Source organism: Balaenoptera borealis, assembly GCF_965194805.1.
Source record: "Balaenoptera borealis genome assembly, chromosome: 8".
Lineage (NCBI taxonomy): Eukaryota > Metazoa > Chordata > Mammalia > Artiodactyla > Balaenopteridae > Balaenoptera > Balaenoptera borealis.
In genome coordinates, this window is record NC_138865.1 from 6,887,059 (window position 1) to 6,904,839 (window position 17,781).

Here is a 17,781-nt window from a genome sequence, read left to right on the forward strand (position 1 = left end):
ACCATTTCTATTGGATATATGTAGCTGTCAACATAATGTATTTATAACATGGATTTGTGTTCATGCTTTTCTCACCTCTGGTAGTAGATCACAATCTCATAGAATGGACTCTGTACCTTCCATATTTGTATAATTCTAACAATGCTTGGTGCAGAATTCCATCAAGCGTGTTTGCCCATAATAATATTTCTAACCTCCAAAACAAGTGATTATAGAGAAGCAGTAACAGACACCTTCAGAATGCTCAAGTTTTGTTCCCAGCATACACAAGGTTGTTAACTAGAGCTGGAAGCCAATTGGTAGCACCTGGAAAACAATTCTGACTCTATATAATGGTTAGCTAGAGCAGAGGGCTGGCTGTCACCCTCTTATTTGTCGTCTGAACCTACCTCTGGAAGTGTGCCAGAAGAACAAACAAAAGAACCTTCACTTTCCCATTTACTTTGTAATCTCTTCCTCCTCCCCCACCCTCTCTTCTGCTCCCCATTCTCTTTTTTCCCCTCCCCCTCTCCGTCCTACTCCTGCTATTATTACTGCCACCCCCTTCTTTTTCTTCATTAATTTCAGGGTTACACTAAATAATTTTGCAATTCTAGTCATACTCTGGGAATTACAGAAATAGACCTGTCAACTTTAGAAATGTAAAGTGGAAAGACTTAAAAAATAAAACTGAATTATTGTCATATTTTTTGCTTTGGCCGCTGTTTTTCTTACCATCAGACTTTTTATTTCCCTAGAAATGTGAGAAGCATGGCAGGTAGCTCTATAGCTCCCAGTCTTACCTAAACTCTTAGAAGAGCAGACAATCTTCTATAATGCTCTTGTGCTTAATAATGCTACTGAGAAATAATCCAGCCTGTTTATGTTAGTATACTTTCATGTTGAACATGTCCATATATGTAGAATACACTTAAGAACTTTTCATTTTAATATTGCATTATAGGACTTCCCTGGTAGCTCAGTGATTAAGAATCCGCCTGCCAATGCAGGGGACATGGGTTCGAGCCCTGATCCAGGAAGATCCCACATGCCGTGGAGCAGCTAAGCCCGTGTGCCACAACTACTGAGACTGCGCTCTAGAGCCCACGAGCCACAACTACTGAGTCCGCCTGTCAGAACTACTGAAGCCCGCTCGCCTAGAGCCCTTGCTCCACAATAGGAGAAGCCACCACAATGAGAAGCCTGCGCACCGCAACAAAGAGTAGGCCCCGCTCGCCGCAACTAGAGAAAGCCTGCGCAGGGCAACGAAGACCCAATGCAGCCAAAAATAATAAATAACTAAATAGATTTTCAAAATATATATTGCATTATAATATTAGAATATTTTACTACTGAGTAAATTTATGTATTATATTAGCTCTAGAGGAAATCCGAGAAACCATGTTGTTTAACTGCATCTACAATATTACAAGGAAGAAAAACTTAAAGGCACATAACAGGCTTGCTGAAGGTAAGAGGTAGAAAGTAGTTCTATTCTTTCCTTAGAGCCATGGCACTTTTTTTGTAATATAATTTAGTGTTTTTATGGAATATTCATTCCTTATTCCCTAAGAGAGTCCTGTGATTCTTTCACTTGACTTTTGGAGCTCTATTCCTTTACTTCACATTCTTTCATTTTTAAGAAATTTTCTCCAAAGAGGAAGAAAACCTTCCTTGGTTCTGAATGGCTTCCTGGAAGACAAGAAGTTGAGAGGACCTCCGGGGTGACTGGGGAAGGATAGAAACCTGGCTTGTTCCACAGAAAGAGAAGACTCCTGAGGAACTAGCTTTAGAATGAGATGTCTTCTCATTGTTGGTCAGCTCAAGTGGACAATCAAGGTCTCTTGGGAAGTGACCCAAGGCATTTTCACTTGGGAACAAACTTCAAGCATGAATAGCTAAAGGACCATCTTAGCCACAAGAATTTTCAATAAAATACTCCAAGATTGTCTAACCTAGGCCATTATCATTTCAAACAAACTTCTCTAGATAATTATTGTAAAATATTTTTCCAACTAACTGCATGATGGGACTTTCCCTGTGGTTAACCATAAACCAGTAAGAACTTGAGGATTTTTATCAAGTATGATGCTCTGGTTGTAAAAGTATTGGTCTGAAACCAGGCTTTCTAAAGCTATGCAGAAAGCGGGGCCAGCCAACAGTTTGAGAGATATGAAGCTACCTCATGTTGATGGTACTTTAGGCTCTCCATTTCTCCTAGTTCAGGCTGGTTTGGTGACAGTAGCAGAGTTGCTTTCCTTAACAAAGCTCATTGTAAAGGCCATGGCAGTTTATGCAGAAGAAGTACATAAAATAGAGTGTCTAGACGTGAAGACACCAAGGTGGGGAATTTGGAGAGATGATAATACAAAAGAAATCTCCTAAGAAATCCCTCATTGAAGAATAAATGACTGAGTAAAGCCTGTGAGGGAGACCTAGGAATACCATTCAGACAGAGTAAAACTAGGGCAGTGAAGTAGCTTGGAATCAAGCCATCAGGGAAGAATTTACTTGAGATTCAACAGATACCTTATAAATAAGGAGGGAGGAGAGGCAGGTGAAAATGGGGTTGTTAGGACAGGTGAAGGGATTAGTTTTGAAAATGGGAGCAGGGTATTTCTTTCTTTGTGACAAAATTGAAGAAGTGAATAGGAGGAAATAAGGTAAACTTTTCAGATTAGAAAAGAGGAAGTCAGTCAAGCTTATTAATGACTTAAACCTTTTCAGTGAAATAGCCTCTGGGTTTGGGTGTAGAAGACATACTAGGAATTTGAGGAATGTGAAAATTATTTAAAATAGACTCTAGGGGAAATAATGAAGAAAAGATTGCTAACTAATTTAAGCCTGGTTGAATTTAGTTAGCATGATATTAAGTGAGTACAATCAACCGTCATGGGTATGAGAACGATGGAAACCATAGGATTAATCCAAGATAGGGGATTATCATTGCTGGCATAACAAAATGCCAGGGGAAAAAAGTATTCTACGTTGATTTTTGGACATCTCTGAAATGACTTACCGTGAAGGCTAGCCTGGGACAATAAAAAATGGGGCAGAGATACAAAAGGACTGTGGAAGGGAAATAAAAATGGAGTTGGTGTTGCTAAAAGAATCTCTAAAATGGAGCCAGGAGGCCATTAATGATGTGTGACTTATGTATGTCTCAGCCTGGATGGATCTGACCTTTTGACCACTTACTGTCCTGATGATGTCATCCAAAACATCTGCCAGAAACTCAAGATAGTTATTGGACCCTTACTCTAAAATACGTTGGAACAGCCTATGTACTTATCAGACCCCTACCCTAAAGTAACTTGTGATTCCTAAGGATAAATATTTCCTGACTCACATCGGAGACAAACACAATTCTCACCAGTCAACTTTTAACAACCTCGTGGCTTTTTGTCTTTATAAGCCCCTGATTATTTCTCTTCCCCGGAACACTCTTTCAGGGTTACCTGAATCTGTGCCTTCTGAATTGCAATTATTTATACCCCAAATAAACTCTTCTTATTTGCAGCCTCCTGCATTATTTTTTTGGTCAACAGGACATAGGAAGAGCTTAGAGGGAGTTCTCTGAGATATAGTACCTTCTTCCTATGGGGCAAAATGTTCTGGTTTATCTTGTTATGCTGTCATTTAATGTATGTGCAAACCATATAATCTTATTTCTTTAACTAAAAATTAATATTTTTTACTTTAAAATATTCTGTTGCCACACAGAAATATTCTATCTTGCTCAAAAGCTGCAAGAAAGGTAGCCAATTACAGTAAATAGCATCCCTCTCTCCAGTATTCTTTATTGTAAATGTAAATTGTAAAGGTCCTTTCTTTAAAGGCTAAGCCCAATTTTTCCTTTAATGTCCTCAATGGCGAGACCTACCAGTTGTTCAATCACTATTCAGCCTTCTTTTCACCAAGATTATGTGGCTATAGTCATGTCACGTTTTTAATATTCTCCTAACAATCTATTAGATTGAACCATATGAGACTCATTTTTGTAGGTCGTAACTTGTCATGTATTCACAGTTTCAATGGTTCAACCTACTATTTCAAATTTCTTTTCTCTAACTTTGAAAATATTAGAATTAGACGTAGAGTCTGGTTGTTAGTGAGTAAAGAATTACAGTTTGCTTATGCCACAAACTATTTTAAATATTAAACTTCCAATAATAGTACAATAATAGCACCACTGACTTTCAAAGGAAGTAGCACCAATAGTTTCTTAAGACAACAAAAACATGGTTCATCTTCAGAGCCTTTCAGTCACACTCAAACCCTGTGTTTCGTTTCTATTGTTGTTGTTGTTGTTTTTCTCCTTGGTTCTCTTATGCAACTCCTATTCCATTTTATTTCTTCCCCATCAACTTCAATTTTATACTTAAAGCACCAAATCAGCTCACAAACTTAATGAAAATGTGTCAGTATTTCATTATTCAAATAGATAAAAAATTGTATAGCCTCAGAGGCAGACCCTAATCTCTTGTTTGCTTCCTCTAACATTGACATGATGAGGACTCTCTGTTTCCCAGGGTTGTGAATTGACAAGATGCTTAAATGAACAGTTTGGCTCCCTGGGCAATAATGGAACAAAAGGACCACAGCTAGCACAGTTCTGTAAATCAACATCCAGTGTGGCATGGCTGGGTTCTCTGTTCAGAGTATCACAAGGCTGAAATCAAGGTGTAGACTGAGTTGAGTTGTCATCTGGATTTTTCTGGGGGAAAAATCCACCTCCTAACTTCATTCTTATTGTTGGCAGAGTTCAGTTCCCGTGATTGTAGGACTGAGGTCCCTGATTCCTTGCTGGCTGCCAGTCAAGGATTGCTCTGTGCATCTACAAGCTGTTTGCATTCCTTGACACACCACCCGCCATCTTCAAGCCAGAAAGGGAGCATTGGAATCTTCTCCTGCTTCTAATCTCTGATTTCTTCTGCCCACAACCTTCTTTTTGTAAATACAAAGTATAATGGGGATTGTGAACCTGCTGAAAGCCCTATAATACATTCCAAAGTCCAGAGTAAGTCATTTGAAATTACATACAGCTTTGATTGCCCTATTACTGTGTAAATTTGTAGTTTAAGTGCAGCTATTCCAATGTAATGATACTGAAGGATATAAGAAAGAATCATCTAAACTGGTATTTTCTAAAAAAAATAGTATACAATCTGTAGTTTGTACATAACCCTTTGGATGACTAAATTCAAATCCTTTGAAAAATAATGACCATCTTTTCCTTTTTGTTATATAATGTGTTTTTCTAATGTCTGTCACAGTAAGTTCTAGATGCATCATAGAAGAAGTATCTATCTTTTTTATACACACTGTTTCATCTATTTTGACTTTGTGTTTATGACTCATACTTTCAGTAATTATTTATGCCATCTATGTCAGAGAGCACTTGCATTTCTTTTTGATTATTTTCTGTCTAGTGTTGGCTTATGAATATGCAATTATATTTCCCCATTTCTGTTGTTTTTCTTTTTTCTTTTTTTTTTAAATTTATTTATTTTTGGCTGTGTTGGGTCTTCGTTTCTGTGCGAGGGTTTTCTCTAGCTGCAGCAAGCGGGGGCCACTCTTCATCGCGGTGCGCGGGCCTCTCACTATCGCGGCCTCTCTTGTTGCGGAGCACAGGCTCCAGACGCGCAGGCTCAGTAGTTGTGGCTCACGGGCCCAGCTGCTCCGCGGCATGTGGGATCTTCCCAGACCAGGGCTCGAACCTGTGTCCCCTGCATTGGCAGGCAGATTCTCAACCACTACGCCACCAGGGAAGCCCCTGTTGTTTTTCTTAACCTGTTTTTTCAGAACAAATTTTTTTCATTGAGTAAAAATGCCAGTCAAGCTGGATCTTACTGATAACCTTGTGAGTGCTTATCTAACATACACTATCACTTTCTACAACAAAGATGTTAGTTGAAAGCATCAATTATAATATTAGTAGGGTCTAACAATTTAACAGTATTTTATATTGTTTACTTTTGCATGGATTGATAAAACAAGAAATGTTAACTTTTTGCTTTCATTTTAGAAAAGGGATGAATTTCTAATTTTTAACTTAGAATGTACCATCATTAGATACCTTTAAGAAATTAATTTGTATAACTGATATTTGTCACTTTGATTTGCCATGTATATAATCCAATCATCTAGATATTGTGCGAAGATCTCTGAAACTTGGCGATAGAGCATGATTTTCCATATCCGGTATATCAGCCAAGTCCCCGAATTCGCATTGTTTAGAGATATCTGTCCTCCTGAGACAACTCTGACTAAAATAAAACGCTTTCTGGTGAACAATTTTCCAGGCTTCAGGAATCTGTGCACTCTGTTCAGTTCATCCCAAACAGTAATTCAAAGGACTTGGCGTTAGGGAAATGATTGTAAAACATCAAAATCATACATTAAAAAAAATTTTTTAAGCGGCCACAAAAATGGCAGTATCTGTGCAAGGGAACATTTGGTTTATTCCACCTGCCAAATATATGTGTTTACCTCTTGGAAAAGAGAAAAATGTGTAGGTTAAATAAATTGTAAAATATTTTTATCTTGTAATGTCATTGACCCAGCATTGGGGAGGGTTTTTACTTCCAGGTGAAAGATGTTCTTGAGTCGTCGCTCCCTGTTTCATTGCTCGGCAACAGATCTCCCACTGGCTTTTCCTGGATTTTTATTCTTCTGCGTCACTACCTGGATGTTTGTCCCAGTCTCAGTCTCAGAGATGGGGGATGTGTGTGAGGAGGTAGGTAAAAGTTCCAGAAGCAATCTTGTTTTGCAAAATGTATGCAATTATCAAGTGCATTAGGCTACATATCTCTGAAATGTGTGGCAAGTTACAATTTCCCAAGAATCAAATTGATTTTATTCCACTGATTTTCTTAGGAAACCGTCATATCTTGATTGCTCAAGTTTTACATCATCATTCCCTGGAAAATTGTGCTTTCATTTTGTAGTTGAGAAACAAGAAATACGCCACTTCACTTAATTAAGTCAGATAATAACTGGAGAAGTGGAGATGACTGTCTGCCCAGCAGGGAATGGGGTAACCAGAAGCTGAGCAGATGGAGAGCGAAAATGACTTTCCAGCTTTTCTGAGTTAGGTTTCTATGGTCTTTTTATTACTTTGTCTGAAATGCAAATTCCCAGAATGCCAGACACACCCGTATTCCAACACAAGCACAAAAACAAAATCGAAAGCCAACCACAGTTGAGTTTATTGCCTGTCACTTTGATTGGTCTTGTTCCCTCCCCCATGCTTCTCACCCCAACTAACTTGGGTAACCAAAAGCTGTCTCTGTTTAATGGGGAAAGCACATATATTAAGAGGGTTAATATATGGGACTTTCCTGTGTAGATAGATACTCAACTGATCAGAGCCCCCCCTCTTCTTGCTGACTCTGAACACTGCCAGGTATTACTGATATGGTTTTTTTTGGGGGGGGCACAGCTGACCTTTACTGGGGAAGGTAATAGAGACGAACCTTATATCCAACCCTTGTTGCTGTTGGGCTTGTTTTCTCTTCTCACACAAGATTAAGGGGTAGGCTTACTTGAGAGTCTACGTTCTGGCAAGCCTTGTTGCTGAACTTGGCAGGAGCATTAAAATATCTTTATTAGAAGCCATGAATCAAGTTCCATGACAGAATTCATAACCTTCCAAATCTGCTGCCTTCTTTTGTCAAACTTCACAGAAAGGTGTGGCTTAAAATAAAGTTTATTTTCAGGTGCAGACATCCAGCGATAATGGTAAATCTTGTTCTATAGCAAATGTGGGAAGTTTTCATTTAAATGAAAACACATCAACCTGTGATTTAAAAATCAGTCTATGGAAGTTCTGAATATAAGCCAGAGACTTTTGCCTAGGAAAAGAGTTGGGTTGTAAAGGAACTCTGATGGATTTTGAAAAGCACCAATATTTTCTTTGAGCCTGATGAAAATCCATTGGCTTTGGTTCTTTAAAGATGCATGTTGGAATAGTTATAATGGGAAATTCTGTTAGTTCTTTCTTAGAGCAAAGGTTTGAAATTGCTTTCTCAAAATTGCCTCCAAGTTCTAGAAATCTAGCCTGAGGGAGCCTAAAATCTCAGAGATCTACAAGACTTAACCTGCCACTCAGGTGTGGGTCCAGCTATCAAGGGAAGCTATAGACAATGAGGGGATTTTTTAAATATTGGCAAGAGCGTTTAGCGTGTGACTAGGCTCTCCTAAACCTGAGTCTTGTTTTTATAGCATGAACTGCAGCCACAAGGCTTCTCACAAGTAAAAGGTGACATAAAACAGACAAATCTGCAGAATGGGTCACAGAGAATCCCAAATGCTTCTTTGATCTTAGAAATGGCGGTGGGAGTAGTGGGGAGAAGAAACTAGTCTCTTGACCAAGGTGAAAGGTGGGAAAAGACAGCCTGTCAGTCCACAGAGATCAAGAGAAGCATCTTCAAGTTTGGTTTTGGTATGCACTATTATTTTGTATGAGTGACAGGTGGTAGACTAGAATAATCATCCTGGGTCAACTCTGAGAATCATAGAATTGTCCAGATAAATAAGGTTGAATGGCATTTTTAGAAGCCTGTTAAGTACCAGATCATTGTCTATGTATGCTACAGTTGTGGACATGAATGCTTTACAGACCCATTGCTTCGTACAAAGTAAAACTATTCTGTTTATGAAAATAGTGTTGGTGAGTGGGAAGCATTAGCTTTATATAAAAACAATGCTGCGTTTTTAAGATTGGATGTGATTCTCTCATAGAGAATAATTCTATGTTAGCATAGAGAAGGAAGGGCATTGGCTATTTCAGCTCCTATGACTGATTCTTTGAAACCTTGATAACTGAGCCTTGGATTTAGTGGGCTAAACGATTCATGTATATTATGTCCCTTTAAGTCTCAGAGGACCCAAGAACGCATTTTTTTTCAGTTGTGTAATAGCAGCTGTCTGAAAACACTGAAATAGGTTGATTTGTGTTACCTCCAGTGTCTGTCTGTTGCTTTTAATTGTTCAGAGCACCATGCCAGGGTGTGACCCTGTTACTTTGAGACACATAGATTAGGAAATGGAACACCTTAGCTAAGTATGAGTGTATTTAACATGCCACCTGGCACGTCTCACAGCCACTGTGTGCTGTAAACACACCTTATTTATTAAGTCTTATAGTACAAACGTGACCGAATGGCCGAGGAAACAACACACCATTGTTTCTCCCTCAGTTGGCATCCATTAAGAACATTTGGCTTGGAAGCTTGTCCTTCCCTTTCTATATAGCTAAACACTCTGTCAGAAATTAAATGGAGTTTGAGCAAACTCTCGAAGATCTGGGAGGTGTTTGATGAAACTCTGTGTTTTTTTGGTTTTCTTTAGATAATTGCTGTGCCCTTCCTCTCTGGTACAGACTGTCTGTCACAGAAATTCCCAGAAATTAAACTTCTTTCCATGAGGTGGGGAGATGAGGAAAGAACACCTCTGTTTTCGTTTCCTCCATAGAATAGCGCATATTTGCTTTATAACATGCGAGGCTGACAGGTTTGGACTCTGCTTCCAGATGTCCAGATGGTTTAATAAAAAAAGAAGAAGAATACATGACGTATTTTCTTTTTCTGATCCAGAAAGAAACGGCTTCGTGTCAAGTCAACTTGTAAGTTACAAGTTGAAGGAAACTGTTATGTAAATAAAGAAGACTGATAGGAGAAAACAGGGCAGGTGAAGGCACTCTGCCCAGAAAAAAAAAGGCATATAACAAAAATGACCTTTTTTTAAACAAAGACTGAAATGTTTATATGATTTAGCACAGTCTGAATTATATGTAGCTCTAGCCTCTGAGGTCATCTCAAATCCAATATATTTGCAAACAGCTAGTGTCCTAGAGTCTTTGCTATACAATTCAATAAAACTATGTTTAAAGTTAAAACTAAAAAAAAAAAAAAAAAAGAGGAAAGAAACAGTATGAATAAGCAAGTTAAGACTGTGACGGCTTACCTAAGGCAGACATGCACCAATCCAGATACATACTATGTGGAATAAATGTATAAACGTAGAACTTCGAACTCCTAAAAATTCAAACTTTCCTTTTCAATATAAAGTTTAGTATTTTTGAAGCCTCTTGACTTTATCTTTTAGCAAAAGCATGTATATGAATTTCATAGACTTGCTCTTTTGTTTTACAATATCCACTTTAAACAAGGAAGACTGAAAAAGCCCTTAGTTAAAGATTTTGCAGTTCCATCTTGGCTATATCAACAATTTAAAAATAACAAACTAGTGTTTCCAGAGAAAAAATGGAGTGGAAAATGTTAGATATATGTATTTTGAATGGAGAACTAAAAAGTTCAGTATCATACACTATGCATAGTATATGAAGCCATATTTAACACTGAAATATTGAAAGGAAATCCATTTAACCTTTAAAACAAATGCTTCTTTTCTTTTATAATCATCTTCTGCATGCAGTAATTTAAACATACTCATTTCATTATTGCTGAACATTCTTAATTCTTGACAATTTAATACATGGAGATTTCTTTCACATTTTTATTGAATATATATTACACACATATATATATAATACATATATACATGTAATATATGAATATATATTCACATAATCTTCAAACACCCATATTTTGAAAATATTCTGAGAATTCAATAGAAAAATTCATGAATGAGTTTTACAACAGTTTATATATATTTAGATTCAGGAACAGCCAGGCTATTCACAAATAATTTCAGCTTTGAGTAAATGTGCTAGGATGACCACAGTCATTCTGCCGAAATTTCCTAATCATGTTTTGGGAGGGGCGGGGCAGGGTAGGAGTAAAGGTCTACGCAGGCTGCACTGGGGCCCTGACAGCCCCTGACCTGGCCAGCTGGTGTTTCTGAGCTCAGTATTGGACCTGTTGGGATAAATGCTAATAAAGATAAAAATAAATGATACAAATTAAAAAATAAGAATGAAATAAAATTACTTGAGCACTCATGAAACTTACACATACATATAGGTAATATACTACATATACTATGTTATATATATATATATATATGATATATGGCATATATATAATTTCTCTTTAAAATTCACAGGAATCCTGTGAGATAGTTATTATTAATTTGATTAACCCAATTTTCTATATTAAAAAAAATTAAGGTAGAAAGAAATTAGTTACTTATAGTAAATGGAAATTCTCCCGTTCATTACTAACCCAGACCTGGCTTCCTGGCCTGGATTGTGCTAAGGTCCTCTTGCTTATCTGTGTAGGAAGAAAGGTACTAAAACGTATTTGGCAGACTCAGGCCATATTAAGCAAGTGATGGACTTGAAGTTAGACCCCAAGGCAACAGCTAAGACAGTTCTTTCTTTAGATAATAATTATGCAGGGAAAAGCAAGGAGCTGATTTTAAAAATCAAAATTAGCTCTGTCATGAAGGAACAGAGCTCACACCCAGAGGGAAGGAAAGTAACCTTAATTGCTGTGACCTTCTGCTGTTACTCAGAGGCCTTTGGACTCTGTGTCTGAGGTGGCTACCTTATGAATTGGCCAATATATAACCTAGTGGAGTGAACTTTAGACATCCATGTGGGAGGCTGAGGTTCTAGACTTAGCTCTACCAGTGAGTCAAGTAGCTTGAAGAATGTCATGGGAACAGTGGGTAATCTATTAACAGGACAAACAAAAACAACATGCTCAAATGCTTTCAAAGAAAGACATTTTAAACACAAGATATTATCATTATTGTTTTTAGAATAAGAAAATAAAACCCATTGCTATAGTCCTAAAATATTTCCTCTGGAGCTTAATTTTCCCAGTGTTTAATGAATGTTTTGGTCCATTTCCTTGCAAATGTGTGAGAAAGCCAGAGGAGAAGTACAAGAAGGTAGGTACCTGGGTTATCCAAGAACAGCACGGTAGGAAAATACAGGAGTATTTAGATATTCAAAACCTAAAGGTTGCCGTTGAGCTACATTTATTATTTATCTGTTTTTTAGGATTTAGAAGTTGTCTACCGATGTTTGGGTAGCTAGAAAGGTAAGAGTAATAAATTATTTTTTTTAATTTAAATGTATTCAGTATTTTTTCCGTATAAAATCTCATGACTTCTGTAGTTGTATTTTGTTTTTGTTTTTTTTTCTCTTGGAAATATGACTATACTGAAGGTTAGAAGTCATACTGAGGAATTACTTCTCTAAGATTTTAGCAAATGTCATATTTTAAGGCTGTCATTTACACAATCAAAGCTTCTATCTTTGAGGTAGACATTTTCAGAGGGAAATAAAAAATAAGTTCCTCAGTTTGCCTTATACCATTATTTCAAGTTCTTTCTGATAACTACTTCATGTATTTTCTAGAAGTTGGATTCAGATTCTTTGGCTATAAGAATAAAGTATAATTATCAACTGATCACAGGGGCCATCATGAGAATGGTGTACTAACGAACTTTCTAAATATTAATTTTTCAGCATCATTCTTAGAAATTTTTTTTAGAGATTTATAAACCAATTTAAATAGATCTTTCTGCTGAGTCTAGGATTCTCTGCTGCCCTCTATCTGATTTAGTAACTTCAAGGTTCCCCTCTGGATTGCATTACTAATTTCTAGGGTGGGAGTGGGTGGGTTGGGGAGAAATGAGGGAAAATTTAGACTCTGTGGATCTTGTGGCTTGATAAACTTTGATATCCTACCAGGCTTCTACCAGAACGCCTATGGAGGAGAACAGGCTACTGGCAAACCAGCTGATGTGAAACCTAGAAGCCTAAACAGTGTAAGTTTAAATATTTCCCGATTAAACAAAATAAAAGGTCAGAATCTCAAAAATAAGACGATATGACATTAATCTACTGGTAAATTGGTACCATGGTTCAAATGAGGCTTGAATGGTATACCTTTCTTCCTGAAAGCAAACCATAAACCAGATTATATAGGACAGGAGTTTTCACTTCCAAAAAATTGTACATGGCATTAGTTTTTCTTAATATTCTAATTTTACACACCAGAGAGTTTTGTTACTGTTATCATTTTTCTCTATAAAATATTAACTCAATACCAAGTGGTCAGGTTGTAGTTTTATACCTTAATATAATCTCTCTCTCTCTTTTGGTTAGAAAGAAATTAAAACATTTTTTTTTAAGGTCTTTTATCTGTAGGGAAAAAAATGGTTTTCCCAAACTGATTTTATAGACATTCTTCTTTCAAGCTACTCCATAAATATTTGGAAACCTCCCTTAAATCAAATGACCGTTTATTTGATATGTTACAAAAAGGCAGTTAAAGATGTAGTGGATAGATAACAGAATGGAAGGAAAAAGAAGGACCCCATTTCTTTTGGAAAAGCAAAGTTTATTCAATGAAAGCTGAACTAGCTTTTAACTATGTCTGGTTGCAATTCTAGTAGTTAATCATTGCTTTTTGTCCGGTGAGACAAGTAGAAGTTTTTCGCAAAGCTGGTTCCTTTCCAGTTTGGATGGAAAGTGCAGAGAAATCATGTCAATATCTTGTAAGGACAGATTGCCAAGAAAGTCATTGACTGGCAGCATCAGGTGAAGTGAGGGGGTGGGGAAAGGGGGTAGGGAGGCGGAGCCTCAGGTTTAAAAATGTGGCATTGGTTCAGTTTGTTTGTAGCAGGTTTGTGGCTTGAACCCTCTTCTACTTCAAGGACATGTTCTTAGGACTTTGCCAATTGTTGGTGTCAGGGCTCATACTCAAATATAGACATACATAGTCCAAATATTAAGATATCATTTATCAACGTTCTCTACATAGACTGGCTCTGGAGAAAATTACAGAAAGTGAGGTTAGGTTTTTGAATACTCTTTGTCACTTTACTACTCTTTCCTCACCCCTTCCTTATGATCTGGTCTCCCCTGAGACCTGCCTTTCCCCTGTAGGCTCGCAAGATCCAAAACTCTCTTCCACCCCATTCCTCCACCTAATAACGTTTGTATTCCATTTCCTGAGGGTTATTTCTCTGCTGGAGCTAATCTGATAAGGTAATGCCTGCTGAGTTGTTAAGTAATAAATAATTGCCCCTACTTTGCCCATCTAAGATTATAATTTTGAATAGTAAGATCTTTCAAAGCTTTATCTTTGAAAGCATGACTAATGTTGGGTATTTTATAGAATAGAGAAGCTGGTTAGTAGAGAGAACATATTAGATGAAGCAACTTCCCAATGGTGCACTCCCCTTTCTGGCCATATTTTTCAAACAAGACTTTCAAAGTTGGCATCCAACATTTATTAAAAAGCACTTGAATTGATGACCACATATATATACTATCAAAGGAGTGCTTGGTCCTGATAAACTTAGTTTCTTTCCATCTAATATTCTTGAATTCATGAAATGCTGCAGTGAGTGAAAATAAACAGTAGTGATTAATTTAACCTTTGCTGTATTCTAGTATTTGCTCTCTGGATAAGTCCACCTTCCCAGATGATTTATGTATTAGTTGGGATGTTTTTGGTTGTAAGTAACAGACCTCCAACACAAATTAGCATAAATAACAAAACAGATTTACTGGCTCCCATGTCTGAAAAGTCCGGGTGTGTTTTGATTAAGGCGGTCTCCCAGTTTTCTGTGATTCCCTTGGCTGTGCTCTCCTCTGCATGCTGGCTTCATCCCATTCTCACTCTGGTTCCCATCACATTCTCAGAATGGCTGCCAGTAACAACCAGGGCAACATGTTACTTGATTCACATCCAAGGGGAGAGAGATGGTCACTCCTATAACCATTTAATAAAAGTCTTGAGATTTACTCTGGTTGGGCCAATCACTGTGGCCAGGAAGAAACCAAATGCTGATTGATCTGGGTTTGGGTGAAAGCCTCTATTGAACCAACCTTTGTTTTAAGTGGGGAAGAAATAATATAGCTTGGAGCTGGGATGGAGTCCATCCGTCCAAAGCGCGTGGCGGATGGAGTACTGAGTGAGGGACATTTCCAGAGAGAATCTGAGGGCAATTTGCCAAAGTGGAATCAATTCTAAGTATGTAACCAAATATTATTCACCAAGTTCCTTTATGTGGAGTGCGTTCTTTCAACTTTTTGACAAATGAACAGGAAAACAGAGGTATTGAGTTAATTGCTTGTCAAACAGGAAAATTGTATGTGACTCATATCTAGTTCAGCAAAGAAAGCTCCTTTCTTTTTTTTTTTTAACATCTTTATTGGAGTATAATTGCTTTACAATGTTGTGTTAGTTTCTGCTGTATAACAAAGTGAATCATTTATACGTATACATATATCCCCATATCCCCTCCCTCTTGTGTCTCCCTCCCACCCTCCCTATCCCACCCCTCTAGGTGGTCACAAAGCACCGAGCTGATCTCCCTGTGCTATTCAGCTGCTTCCCACTAGCTATCTGTTTTACAGTTGGTAGTGTATATATGTCCGTGCCACTCTCTCACGTCGTCCCAGCTTACCCTTCCCTGTCCCCGTGTCCTCAAGTCCATTCTCTACATCTGCGTCTTTATTCCTGTCCTGCCCCTAGGTTCTTCAGAACCTTTTTTTTTTTTTAGATGCCATATGTATGTGTTAACATACAGTATTTGTTTTTCTCTTTCCAACTTACTTCACTCTGTATGACAGACTCTAGGTCCATCCAGCTCACTACAAATAACTCAATTTCGTTTCTCTTTATGGCTGAGTAATATTCCATTGTATATATGTGCCACATCTTCTTTATCCATTCATCTGTTGATGGACACTTAGATTGCTTCCATGTCCTGGCTATTATAAATAGTGCTGCAGTGAACATTGTGGTACATGACTCTTTTTGAATTATGGTTTTCTCAGGGTATATGCCCAGTAGTGGGATTGCTGGGTCATATGGTAGTTCTATTTTTAGTTTTTTAAGGAACCTCTCTACTGTTTTCCATAGTGGCTGTATCAATTTACATTCCCACCAACAGTGCAAGAGGGTTCCCTTTTCTCCACACCCTCTCCAGCATTTATTGTTTGTAGATTTTTTGATGATGGCCATTCTGACTGGTGTGCGGTGATACCTCATTGTAATTTTGATTTGCATTTCCCTAATGATTAGTGATGTTGAGCATCCTTTCATGTGTTTGTTGGCCATCTGTATATCTTCTTTGGAGAAATTTCTGTTTAGGTCTTCTGCCCATTTTTGGATTGGGTTGTTTGTTTTTTGATATTGAGCTGCATGAGCTGCTTGTATATTTTGGAGTTGCTTCGTTTGTCAGTTGCTTCGTTTGCAAATATTTTCTCCCACTCTGAGGGTTGTCTTTTTGTCTTGTTTATGGTTTCCTTTGTTGTGCAAAAGCTTTTAAGTTTCATTAGGTCCCATTTGTTTATTTTTGTTTTTATTTCCATTTCTCTAGGAGGTGGGTCAAAAAGGATCTTGCTGTGATTTATGTCATAGAGTGTTCTGCCTATGTTTTCCTCTAAGAGTTTTATAGTGTGTGCCTTACATTTAGGTCTCGAATCCATTTTGAGTTTATTTTTGTGTATGCTGTTAAGGAGTGTTCTAATTTCATTCTTTTACATGTAGCTGTCCAGTTTTCCCAGCACCACTTATTGAAGAGGCTGTCTTTTCTCCATTGTATATTCTTGCCTCCTTTATCAAAGATAAGGTGACCATATGTGCATGGGTTTATCTCTCGGCTTTCTATCCTGTCCCATTGATCTGTATGTCTATTTTTGTGCCAGTACCATACTGTCTTGATTACTGTAGCTTTGTAGTATAGTCTGAAGTCAGGGAGGCTGATTCTTCCAGCTTCGTTTTTATTTCTCAAGATTGAAGAAAGCTCCATTCTACTCTAGTAACCAAATCTTTACTCCTTCTTAGAACTGGATATACATACTTAATCATGTGAGAGATTCCAAGGAGCACATGGTTAAATGACACTTCTAGCCCCCAGCCGTGTGGGTAAGTTCTGAGATGCCGCATATGATTAATTTAAGAGGAAAAGATGGTAGCCAGCCAAAGTTATGAATTCCACATAACTGCTGTAAGATTTATGTGCCCATCCTGAGACTGAATGCAGGGCATGTATGTGTCTCCTATTTATACAAAGGTAATTCTGAGGAAAGAACCCATTCAGTGCTTAAAGAGTTGCCTAGGAATCTATTTCCTTTATTCTCATTTCTCTTCTTGATTCTATTGCTACTATGTCTTCTAAAAATCAATCGTTAGAAATTTTAATGTGATGTCCTTACGATAGCTCTTACTTTATTACAGTGAAGGGAAAAGGAAGAAGAAAACCTGTCTTCAACTTTCAGATCATCATGTTCAAATATTTAAGACAATCCAGGTAGCAGAAAGCAGCAAATAAGTATTTTTCTGCTTGGTATTGACAGGTAGACCTAGAGCAGCCATGCTCCACTCCCCAACTTTATGGCTACCAGAGTCTCTACATCTAAAAGTACCTCTTTATCTTCCTCTAGTGCCTAGAATTCTTATCTGTAGGATCATTCCTTGTTTGCTTTTAGACCTTATCCCAGCAAGTTACTTTTTCGAATTCTTAATACAGACTACAGAGTAAAACATGCTGTTCAGATGAAACTTAAATCACGTGCCAAGCTTAGAATGTAATATGTTTGGCCCTTGCCTATCTGGCCCTGGCTGTGTGTCTTTTTTCATTGGATAGGACATACCTGAACCAGATCAACTGGAATCCTTAAAAGAGTTTTAGAAATAGAAATGAAGTTAATATCTTTCAGAATGCCAGACATGTAGGTATAAAGGTAGAAGCATGGGAGCTATTAGTGGCTATATTTTCTACTCTGTGGACAGGACAAGCCAGGATGCAGTTACTACTGTGGTATTTGAGTCAAACAAAATCATGAAGGATATGCAAGCTCCA

The 17,781-nt window shown here is 37.6% G+C and overlaps 1 long non-coding RNA gene across 1 annotated transcript in view; it reads left to right on the forward strand.

The window, feature by feature from the left end:
* Window positions 1-5,761: 5,761 nt before the first annotated feature.
* The window catches only part of LOC309634069, a 36,441-nt gene continuing 24,421 nt past the window's right edge, over window positions 5,762-17,781 (forward strand). Inside the window, exon 1 of the long non-coding RNA XR_014247831.1 lies at window positions 5,762-12,726. This is a non-coding gene — a long non-coding RNA (uncharacterized lncRNA). The remainder of the gene's footprint in view (window positions 12,727-17,781) is intronic.